Source organism: Hyla sarda, chromosome 8, assembly GCF_029499605.1.
Source record: "Hyla sarda isolate aHylSar1 chromosome 8, aHylSar1.hap1, whole genome shotgun sequence".
Taxonomy (NCBI): Eukaryota; Metazoa; Chordata; class Amphibia; order Anura; family Hylidae; genus Hyla; species Hyla sarda.
The window spans coordinates 34,531,363-34,544,086 of NC_079196.1; the positions used below are offsets into that span (position 1 = coordinate 34,531,363).

Genomic DNA, 12,724 nt, shown 5'->3' on the forward strand with positions numbered 1-12,724 from the left:
AGATGCACCACTACAACTCCCAGCATGCACTTTAGCTGATTGTGCAAGCTGGGAGTTGTAGTTACACAACAGCTGAAGGTACACTTTTCCATAGAAAGAATGTGCCTCCAGCTGTTGCAAAACTACAAGTCCCAGCATGCCCATAAGGGCATGCTGGGAGTTGTGGTGGTCTGCCTCCTGCTGTTGCATAACTACAGCTCCCAGCATGCCCTTGTTGCATGCTGGGAGCTGTTGCTAAGCAACAGCAGGAGGCTGTCACTCACCTCCAACGATCCTCGCTGCACCAGGTCAGTCCCTCGTCGTCTCCGCCGCCGCCGCTGCTTCTGGGGCCCCGATCCCAACAGGGGCGCCGGGGATCGGGGTCCCCAGCACCCGGGGTGCACGTCCCGCACCCGCTCACGTCCTCCGGAAGAGGGGCGGAGCGGGTTGCGGGAGTGACACCCGCAGCAGGCGCCCTGATTGGTCGGCCGGTAATCCGGCCGACGAATCAGGGCGATCGTGAGGTGGCACCAGTGCCACCTCACCCCTGCTGGCTCTGGCTGATCGGGGCCGTCTCTGACGGCCCCGATCAGCCAGTAATTCCGGGTCATCGGGTCACTGGAGACCCGATTGACCCGGAATCTGCCGCAGATCGCTGGACTGAATTGTCCAGCGATCTGCGGCCATCGCCGACATGGGGGGTCATAATGACCCCCCTGGGCGATATGCCCCGATGCCTGCTGAACGATTTCAGCAGGCATCGGGGACCGGCTCTGCTCCAGATGGTTGCGGGGGGCCGGTAAAACACATGACGTTCTCATACGTCATGTGTCCTTAAGGACTCGGAAATGGAGACGTATGAGAACGTCATGTGTCCTTAAGGGGTTAAAGGGGTACTCTGCCCAGAGATCTCGTTCCCTCCCATAGACATGAATGGAGAGGGCGTGGTGTGACATCACGTCTCTGACTGTGGAAACCCACCATTCTATACATACTGTTTAGAATGCCAGGTGCGGCACGGAGATTGCAAGGAGTCCCAGCGGTGGGACCCCCATGATCCCCTTTGGATACAGCATAAGATGTCTGTGAGCGGAGTACCCCTTTAACCTCTACTTGTCAAAATGAACTCCCCTTTAGGCCACGTTCACACAGGATTTTTTTATTTTTCAGAATTCGAGTGGAATTTCTCTGCTTTCCAAACACAGATTCCGCTTGAATTAAGAGTCCCATTAACTTAACAGGGGCTCTGAATAGAATTCTGAAAAATTTAAAGACTAGTTTTATAATTTTGTGGAATTCATAATACAGAATGTTCGCCGTGGAAATTCCACTGTGTGAACGGGACAGTGGAATCCCCATTGAAGATAATGTGAAGTAAATTTTGCGGAATTTACAAGGGGAATATTTCTGAGGAATTCCACTTGGAAATTCCGCCGTGTGAACATGGCCTTAGAGGAGAACTGTCACTGTCACATTTTACCCAGTATAACTGGTGGCACCACATGATATAGGGTAAAATCTGCTTTCTTTCCATGCCCCATTGTCCTCCAGATCATCCTTACTGGTGGAGATAATTACTTTTCCAATGGTCCCCCTCTTCATGGTAATGTCTCATAAGAAGTCCCAGAGGTGTACGGCATCGTTATGTGGTCATCGCTGTAACCACGCCTACTGGGTCTGATTGACAGTTGGGCATGGCCTTAGTCACTGCTCTGCTCCCTGAGCAGTGATGTTGGTGGTGCCTGAGCTGTCAATCAGACCTGGAAGGCGTGGTTACAGCGGTGACTACATGAAAATAAAACTTACACCCTTGAATCCCATTAACCCCAATAACATAAAGGATGGAAATGTAAAGTGTATGTTCACAAATGCCAGAAGCCTAGCAAATAAAATGGGGGAGCTTGAGGCCTTGATACTGGAGGAACATATTGATATAGTTGGGGTCACTGAGACATGGCTGGACTCCTCGCATGACTGGGCTGTCAATCTGCAGGGGTTTACATTGTTTCGCAAGGATAGAATGAACAGAAAAGGTGGTGGAGTCTGTCTGTATGTAAGAAGTGGTATGAAAGTCAGTGTGAACGATGCCATAGTGTGTGATGATTCTGAGGATGTGGAATCATTGTGGGTAGAATTACAAAAGGAGGGAAATACTGAAAAAATAATATTTGGGGTAATCTACAGACCCCCTAATATCACTGAAGAGATAGAAGTTCGGCTTCATAAACAAATAGAGAGGGCCGCCCGGGCAGGTACAGTGGTAATAATGGGAGATTTTAACTATCCAGATATAGATTGGGGTCCGGGGTTGGCTAAAACTACAAAGGGGCGACAATTCCTAAATTTATTGCAGGATAATTTTATGGGCCAGTTTGTGGAGGACCCAACAAGAAGTGATGCCTTGTTGGATCTGATCATTTCCAACAACGCAGAGCTGGTTGGTAATGTAACTGTGCGGGAAAACCTTGGGAATAGCGACCACAATATAGTTACTTTTGACTTAAAATGTAGAAAACAAAGACAGGCGGGGAAGGCAAAAACATATAACTTTAAAAAGGCAAATTTCCCTGGGCTGAGGGCTGCACTACAGGACATATACTGGGGGGAGGTGTTCTCAAATACTGATACAGAAGGTAAATGGGACATCTTTAAATTAACTCTAAATAACTATACAGCTAAATATATACCAAAGGGGAACAAATATAAACGATTGAAACTAAATCCTACATGGCTGACACATGATGTTAAAAGAGCAATAAACAGCAAAAAAATAGCCTTCAAAAAATACAAATCTGATGGGTCAGCGATAACATTTAAACAGTACAAGGAGCTTAATAAAATCTGTAAAAATGTAATAAAAACAGCAAAAATTCAAAATGAGAGACAGGTGGCCAAAGAAAGCAAAACTAATCCTAAATATTTTTTTAGATATATAAATGCAAAAAAACCAAGGACAGAGCATGTAGGACCCCTTAATAATGATAATGGGGAGGTTGTCACAGGCGATCAAGAGAAGGCGGAGCTACTGAATGGGTTCTTTAGTTCTGTATACACTATGGAAGAAGGAGCTGACATTGGCCAGGTCAGTGCTGGTAACACATCGTGTAATGTACTGAACTGGCTTAATGTAGAGATGGTACAAGGTAAGTTAAGTGATATAAATGTAAGCAAATCCCCAGGACCGGATGGACTACACCCAAGAGTTCTTAGAGAGGTAAGTTCAGTAATATCTGTACCCCTGTTCATGATATTAAGAGATTCTCTGGTGTCTGGTATTGTGCCAAGGGACTGGCGCAAGGCGAATGTGGTGCCAATCTTCAAGAAGGGCTCTAGGTCTTCCCCAGGAAACTATAGACCGGTAAGTTTAACGTGCATTGTGGGTAAATTGTTTGAAGGACTTATAAGGGATTACATACAGGAATACATAGGGGATAATTGTATTATAAGTGATAGCCAGCATGGGTTTACTAAGGATAGAAGTTGTCAAACCAATCTAATTTGCTTTTATGAAGAGGTGAGTAGAAGCCTTGACAGAGGAATGGCTGTGGATATAGTGTTTCTGGATTTTGCTAAAGCATTTGATACTGTCCCTCATAGACGTCTGACAGGTAAGTTAAGGTCTTTGGGTTTGGAAATTTTAGTTTGTAACTGGATTGAACACTGGCTCATGGATCGTACCCAGAGAGTGGTGGTCAATGATTCGTACTCTGATTGGTCCCCGGTTATTAGTGGTGTACCCCAAGGTTCAGTACTGGGACCGCTGTTGTTTAATTTATTTATCAATGATATAGAGGATGGTATTAACAGCTCTGTTTCTATCTTTGCAGATGACACCAAGCTTTGTAGCACGGTACAGTCTATAGAGGATGTGCATAAGTTACAAGATGACTTGGATAGACTAAGTGTCTGGGCATCCACTTGGCAAATGAGGTTCAATGTGGATAAATGTAAAGTTATGCATCTGGGTACTAATAACCTGCATGCATCGTATGTCTTAGGGGGGATTAAACTGGCAGAGTCACTGGTAGAGAAGGATCTGGGTGTACTTGTAGATCAAAGACTACAGAATAGCATGCAATGTCAGGCTGCTGCTTCCAAAGCCGGCAGGATATTGTCATGTATCAAAAGAGGCATGGACTCAAGGGACAGGGACATAATACTCCCCCTTTATAAAGCATTGGTACGGCCTCACCTGGAATATGCTGTTCAGTTTTGGTCACCTGTCCATAAAAGGGACACTGCGGAGTTGGAAAGGGTGCAGAGACGCGCGACTAAACTAATATGGGGCTTGGAACATCTTAGCTATGAGGAGCGATTAAAGGAGTTACAATTGTTTAGTCTTGAGAAGAGACGTTTAAGGGGGGATATGATAAACGTATATAAGTATATTAATGGCCCATACAAAAAATATGGAGAAAAACTGTTCCAGGTTAAACCCCCCCAAAGGACGAGGGGGCACTCCCTCCGTCTGGAGAAAAAAAAGTTTAGTCTCAAGGGGCGACACGCCTTCTTTACCGTGAGGACTGTGAATTTATGGAACGGTCTACCTCAGGAACTGGTCACAGCAGGAACAATTAACAGCTTTAAAACAGGATTAGATACATTCCTGGAACAAAATAAGATTAATGCTTATGAAGAAATATAAAATCTCATCCCTTCCCCAATATCGCGCCACACCCCTACCCCTTAATTCCCTGGTTGAACTTGATGGACATATGTCTTTTTTCGACCGTACTAACTATGTAAGATACCATACGCCCCTAAGACTACTTACAGGACTTTACCATGAAGCGGGGACCATTAAAAAAGGGATAATGTCCATCAGTGAGAACAATAGGTCGTGGTAAGTGCAGATATAATGCCACCAGTTATATGGGGTACCATCTGATGACAGGTTCCCTATATAAGTGACCTTTTAAGCGAAGAGTTCATCAGCTAGGGAGTCAGTGCTCTATTAAACTTTACGCTCTTGCGGTGTGTTAGTAACACAGATCAATGCATCATATAGGAAAATGTCAACATTCTACTTTAGGGATCCGTGAAGAGATAAAAAGGTTATCACTGGATAGAAAAGGGAATGTAGTCAGACTATAAAGGTTAGAGAAAGGTAATTACATGGCGGCCTCGTACTGCATGGATACAAGAACTACATAAGAGTTTTCTTATACAACTTTAAATAAATAAACAAAAATGTATATATTTTAACACTTGCCTATCTGTATTCCAACAGTTATATGAAACATAAAATCATACTCCTATGTGTACATATTACTGTTACATACTTGTTATGGCGCCCCCCTTGGTCAGAAGACAACGCTTTTAGTGCACTCATTTTTATTGGTGGCAGCAAAATAGCTGGAATCATTCAGCTGCTGTGTACAAGAGAATCCGGGTGTGGGACCGAACTACTGTGTATGTGAATGTACTATAAGTGACCAGCACTGGATCTATCTATCTATCCATCTATCTCATATCTATCTACAGTGGGGATCAAAAGTTTGGGCACCCCAGGTAAAAATTTGTATTAATGTTCATAAAGAAGCCAAGGAAAGATGGAAAAATCTCCAAAAGGCATCACATTACAGATTAGACATTCTTATAATATGTCAACAAAAGTTAGATTTTATGTCCATCATTTACACTTTCAAAATAACAGAAAACAAAAAAATGGCGTCTGCAAAAGTGTGGGCACCCTGCAGATTTATAGCATGCACTGCCCCCTTTGCAAAGCTGAGACCTGCCAGTGTAATGGATTGTTCTCAATCATCATCTGGGAAGACCAGGTGATGTCAATCTCAAAGGTTTTAAATGCCCAGACTCATCTGACCTTGCCCCAACAATCAGCACCATGGGTTCTTCTAAGCAGTTGTCTAGAAATCTGAAACTGAAAATAGTTGACGCTCACAAAGCTGGAGAAGGCTATAAGAAGATAGCAAAACGTTTTCAGATGTCAATATCCTCTGTTCGGAATGTAATTAATAAATGGCAGTCATCAGGAATCTAACTTTTGTTGACATATTATAAGAATGTCTAATCTGTAATTTGATGCCTTTTGGAGATTTTTTCATCTTTCCTTGGCTTCTTTATGGACATTAATACAAATTTTTACCTGGGGTGCCCAAACTTTTGATCCCCACTGTATCTAATATCTATCTATCTCTTATCTATCTATCTATCTAGAAATGCAAAATAGGATGCAGCACCCCACGGATGCAATCAAAGTTGATGGTTTATTCCATAACGTGCAAAAGACAACGTTTTGCCAGCCTCACACTGGCTTTTTCAAGACTTGAAAAAGCCAGTGTGAGGCTGGCGAAACGTTGTCTTTTGCACGTTATGGAATAAACCATCAACTTTGATTGCATCCGTGGTGTGCTGCATCCTATTTTGCATTTCTGGATTAAGGAACCGGTGGAACCAGGCTCCAAGTATACGAGCACCCCGCGTCTATTATCAGCCAATACTGCTTGATGTGCTGCTTCTATTTGGATTTTTTATCTATCTATCTCATATCTATCTATCTTCTATCTATCTCATATCTATCTATCTTCTATCTATCTCATATCTATCTATCTATCTATCTACAAAACATGTAGATAGATAGATGTAGATAGCAGCAGCACACTTGGTCAACAAAATGGAGGCTCTTAGCGCACTTTTTGATCAAAACGTGTCCCCCCCCCATCCACCAAGGTGGCCTCACAAAAAAATTGCACGAGGATGCGGTCCATCGCAAGCCCTTCTCCAACAGGAGAGATGCCCCCCAACAAACCAAACCCTTCGCCTCCGGGCTAAAAGGCACCTGCAAAGTTCCAGGTATGATGTCCTCTTTCGCCGAAGTTACTCAGGGACCGAAAAGTGTTTCTGGCGAACAATTAGGCGTTAATCAAGTTGCCACCGAGGATCCAGCAAAACCAGTTCAGCATTCCTGCCAAAGCAGGAATACCATGGGGCATGGCAGGGAGGCGAGGAATCTGATGGCCACATACACCTCCCCTGGACCTGCAGGAGGGACACCCAGAAGGGCTACCGCACCCTGACCAAATCCTAGTGTACATAAAAAGAACACAAACGTGAGAACAGTGACAAAACTTATAAAATAAACAAGTGGATGTGCACAGTGTGATACTGCCCGGACATCCTGCCGGATCTATAAAAATTCCTCTGCAGATCAACAGCCAGAAGGCAGGAACGCTAGAGGTGAGTGCTCAGAAGAGTGAGAGAAAAAGTGCGTGCTGCATGCCATCAGTCAAGTGGGGTCGCTACTCCCAAGTGAGTTCCGGCACCCTGGGGTCACCACTCCCAGGGCACTTTTGCACCTCGGCCTTCACTCTACCCGAACCTTAGGGCGAGATCCAGAAGATACAGGTTGCTTCAGGGCCCGCCGCCTGGCCATACAGCCAGTCCTGGTACACCTGCACCATTCTGTGTGGTTCCCTTATCCTGCCTTGGTGGTCATCCACAACGCCAACTAACAGGAAGGTACTACCCTTGATCTTAGCCAAAAGGCTGAGAAGCGATGCAATTTGTGTATAGTTGTTTCTTAGGGTAGTGCTGCCCTCTTGTGGCATTAAAAAGCCATGCAGTACTGTGATTCTAGGGTGGTGCTCCCCAACCTGTGGCTCAACAGCTAATGCCTTACTACAATTCCCATCATGCTCTGAGAGCCTTTGGCTGTCACATGACCCAAACAGAATTTTATCCTCTAGAAGTAAACAATGAAGGTTCCTATTGAATTACAGCAAGCAGAGATCTTGACCATGAAAAATTGATGCAGAAAGTATATTTGGAAAATTTTATGTATCTTAGATACAACAGTAACCTTAATATCAGTGTCAGTGCCTCCAATATCAGTGCCTCCAGCTGTTGTGAAACTACAAACTATAAAATAACGTATTAAGCGCTTTGTAGGACACAGTCTAGTATTGTACCATAAAAATGACTGTATTAAATATGGGTGTGCAAATATATTACTTATCAATGAAATTTCATCATAACTGCAAGTAATATTTATGCACACCCATATTTAATACATTTAATTTTATGGTCCAAAATTAGAGTAAGTCCTACAAATCGCCTAATACGTTATTTTATATATATTTTTTAGCTCATCTTATAGTTGTGGTGATCAGGGTACCCCACCTGTATTCTGAGCTGCTGTAGGCACCTTGATCAGTAGCGCTTGTGTGTGTCTATATATATATATATATATATATATTTTTTTTTTTTTTTTTTTTTTTTGAGACTACAAACTAGTTTTGCAACAGCTGGAGGCAAACTGTTTGGAAAACACTGCATTATATGATCAGCAATCAGTTAGAACATTAAAAAGGTCCTTGTTAATGAAGTGAAATATATACCAATATATATAATTGCAGATTTTTGGTCGCTTCATATATCAGACATAAATTAATAAAAAAGTGATCAAAAACTCCCAGCTAAACAAATGTGGCACAGATAAAACAACAAATCACAGCACAAAAATTGAGCCCTCATACAGCCCTGTATACAGAAAAATAAAAAAGTTATAGGGGTCAGAAGAGCACAGTTTTAAGCAAACTAGTTTAGTCTTAAAAGTTAAACTTTTTTTTTTTAAATAGTGCAATAATAGAGAAGCGTGTAAACATGGGTATTGTTTTAATCATACTGACCCACAGAAAAAAGAAAACATGTCAGATTTACCATAAAATGCACTGCGTGAAAGCAAGTTCCCAACCAAAGTTGCAATGGCGCCTTTTAAACCCCCCTCCCCCCCCCAAAAAAAATAAAAAATTATAATAATACAATATTTTGTATTGCCACACTTATTATGGTAAAATGAAAGGTGTCATTACAAAGTACTATGGGTCGCACAAAAAACAAGCCCTCATATGGCTCTGTGGATAGAAAAATAAAAGAGTTATGGATCTTAGAAGATGAAAACACAAAATTTTAATGTGCACTGTCAAATTCAAAAACTTTTAATATGTTGTACATCTTGGCAAAACATTAACCTTTCTTATATACTTCATAAAAATATTTATTTATAATCTCCTTTATAGAAATCTTGGCTAATAAAAAATACCACTAGGGGTCCCTATACCATTAAGAACATAATCTTGTACGTCTGCAGCAACATCTTTGTCCCAGATGAAGCAAAGGCTGGGTCCAGTAAGTGAGGGCAGGACTAGCACTCCTCTGTGCTCACTCCTGTCCTATCAGACTGCAGCATGAAAACAGAGAGGAGGGGGTTACAGAGCAGCCTGCAATGATTGGATGATGAGACCCAGTACGGCACATCAGACTGTAGGAGGAAAATAATGCATGGTGAGTGAGGGCGGGCTCAGTGCTTGCCTTGGACACACCCCTTCCTGAGCAGAGAATGTCAGAGTGAATGAGCAGCAGAACAGAGTGATTTGTCAGTCAAATACAGCTAGACACATGAAAAGACATGGAAAGAATCTGCATAATCTAGTGAGTGACATATATAAGCATAATTTTTTTCTGTGATATGACAGGTACGCTTGACTGTGTTCTTAAAGGTTTCAAGAATCTGTTTCTGAGGTCTTGGCCTGATTCTACAGTACACTTTCAGAGATTTTGTAGAGTCCTAGCCCCAACAGGTCAGAGCTGTTTTGGTGGCAGTACTAGGCTATTGGTTTTAATGTTATGGCTGATCAGTGTAATTTCATGAACCACCAAAAAAAGTGAGAAGGAAAGTATGTCCGCTTCCTCAGGGCGGGGTGCACGGCTGCACTTAGTAGAATAGGAAAAACACTTGGATTGCCGGCGCTTCTGAAAATCTTCAATATATTGCAGGTAAAAACAGGATATAAAATATAACAGCAAACTTCCATGTAGCATAGAATAGCAATGTTGGCGCGTTTTGGGTGCGCAGACCTTTCACAGAAACCTAAACAAGAAATGGCAAAGGCCTAAAGGTCTCAATAATCACACTGATTTATTCTTTCATGATTGAGGTTTATTTAATATTCTATGTGTTCATGTCTCTTTTGCCGATATTGCTTTCTATTGGGATATATTCACACTATGTGCCAAATAGTTTGCGTTCGTGTGTCTGATATAGGGATTTCTATATCCTGTGTAAAAAGTAATGATGGGGTTAAGGAATTCAGGTGTCTTCCCCTCCCTCCTCCCCCTTTTCCTCCTTATATATACCTGTGAATGCCATTTCGTGTTTAGGTTCCTGTGAAAGGGTCTGCGCACCCAAAACGCGTCAATCTTGCTATTCTATGCTACATGGAAGTTTGCTTTTGTATTTTTGTATCCTGTTTTTACCTGCAAGAAATTGAAGATTTTCAGAAGTGCCGGCAATCCAAGTGTTTTACCACCGAAAATAAATGCTTTATCCTCCTTTTACATATTTTCAAGCTTGAATTACTTACGTCAGGTGTGACACAGACGCCTTATGCGCTTAATAACGCTCTCACATGAGATCACCAAACCTATGTAAACATAAGGCTGATAGACTAAAGACATGCATCGACGGCTCCTTAAAACCCGCAGTCAGCGACAAACACATTCACAACACAGGCACAAACACTGAGTCAGTAAATTCCCCACGCTGGGTTAATGATCTGCGTAATGTTTAATCACAATCTGAAAGCGTCTTACATTTTCTTTCGCCTACCTGAAAGGCAGTAAGAAAACAAAACAATGCCGAATCGATACTAGGAATTATGGTATAGTGTAAAAATAGCACACTAAATGCTATGTTAGGCTAAACAGCCGCAGGGAGAATTTAAAGGGGTACTCCGGCCCTAATACATCTTATCCCCTATCCAAAGGATAGGGGATACGATGTCTGATCGCGGGGGTCCTGCCGCTGGGGACCCCCGCAATCTGTCATACAGCACCCACCTTTGTGAGCTCTCCGCATCACTGGAGGCTCCGAGTGTGCAGCATATAGGGGATTAGATGTATTAGGGCCGGAGTACCCCTTTAATTTGTAGCTTGTGCAAACAACAATCAAGCCAGAATAGTCTGAGCTGTCAATATCGGTCCATCACGGTCCCTGAGCTGCCGAGCTGTAAACAGAAGACGCTTCGGTGCAAAGGCAAGATGTATCCCACGGTGACTATTCGGAGGATGAATCTATATATTAATCTTCATGTTATCCAGCAGTTGCACAGCATCCCCTAAAAATAGGATGTCGGGTTTATAAAGTGCTCCGCAGGCCGGCGCCATTGTTTACATCAGTTATGACTCTTTGCAAATCGATACAGTCCTTTATAATAAAAGTCCTGATGATACATGAGCCACAAGGGCTTCCCGGGTAATGACATCACCGATTGGAATCTAATTTCGATTGTACATCTTTTTTGCCTAGAGGTGTTCTAAAGTTTCTTTATGTGTTCTATCTTCAAAAAAAAAATAAATAAATAAAAAAATACATTTGAAGAAGCATAGTAAGTTTTTTTTTTTTTTTTTTACCAACTATTGCTGAACTACCATCTGTTTCATTCCAGCTCAGCTGCATCCATATGCTTCATAACTGTAACTTGGTCATGAGACCAGCTTATAGGTGTATGTGTCTCAGCAATTGGTCTGTCCTGGGTCAGCTGACTTTATAATCTGGAAATAATATATAAATAATTGTTTTAATAAAGATACAGCATGATATACAGTCGCCTACACCAGCAGGGCCCTTACTGGTGATGACACCACAATATAAAAATCGCTGATTGAAATAACATTCATAAAAACTTATATAAGTAGTAGTAGTTTGTAACTTCAATAGTTCAAAAATGGAACACTGGTAGTTGTAGGTGTAATCAACTTAATGATTTAAAGGCATACTCTGCCCCTAGACATCTTATCCCCTATCACGCCCCCTCCCATAGACTTGCATAGCGGGGGTGATGTCACATGGGGGCGGAGTCATGATGTCGCGATACTCCGGCCTTGTGGTCTCCACCCGGCTGTTTGTGAGCTGGCACCGCGGTGTGCAGCTCAAACAGGTGGGTGGCGAATACAAGATTGCGGGGGTCCCCAGCGGCGGGACCCCCCATGGTGAGACATCTTATCCCCTGTCCTTTGGATAGGGGATAAGTTGTCTCACGGCCAGAGTACCCCTTTAAACCAGTATTTTCTTTAATTTGCTTCTAGAGATGAGCGAACTTACAGTAAATTCGATTCATCACGAACTTCTCAGCTCGGCGGTTGCTGACTTTTCCTGCATAAATTAGTTCAGCTTTCCGGTGCTCCGGTGGGCTGGAAAAGGTGGATACAGTCCTAGGAAAGAGTCTCCTAGGACTGTATCCACCTTTTCAAGCCCACGGGAGCGCCTGAAAGCTGAACTAATTTATGCAGGAAAAGTCAGCAACCGCCGAGCCGAGAAGTTCGTGAGGAATCAAATTTACTGTAAGTTCGCTCATCTCTATTTGCTTCCTCTACTTACAGTATGACCTGTCCCTGGCTTTACTTTAAAAACTTTATCTATAAACCTGAACCTGTAACCCCATCCTTCTCGATCAGGCCTCATTCCTCAGTCAACTGTCCCAAGTCATTGCTGCTAGTTTACTAAAAACAAAGAAATAAAAGTGTCATTTTTGGTGAGATATACCGTATACTGACATATCCAACAAGACGGGGTTGTCATGGCGCAGCTGAGAACAGGCCGCACTTTCTTCTCGCTACTTCTGTTTAATCAATAGACAGTGAAAATGTCAGCGGTTCCCCTTGGGAAGATTTGCATTATTGAGTTGGCTAATGGTCAGACAGTGTGAGGAAACTGAGACCTGAG

General features: G+C 42.7%; 1 long non-coding RNA gene across 1 annotated transcript in view; it reads right to left on the bottom strand.

The window, feature by feature from the left end:
• Positions 1-10,370: 10,370 nt before the first annotated feature.
• The window catches only part of LOC130285215 (uncharacterized), a 55,705-nt gene continuing 53,351 nt past the window's right edge, over positions 10,371-12,724 (bottom strand). Inside the window, exon 3 of the long non-coding RNA XR_008847297.1 lies at positions 10,371-11,553. This is a non-coding gene — a long non-coding RNA (uncharacterized LOC130285215). The remainder of the gene's footprint in view (positions 11,554-12,724) is intronic.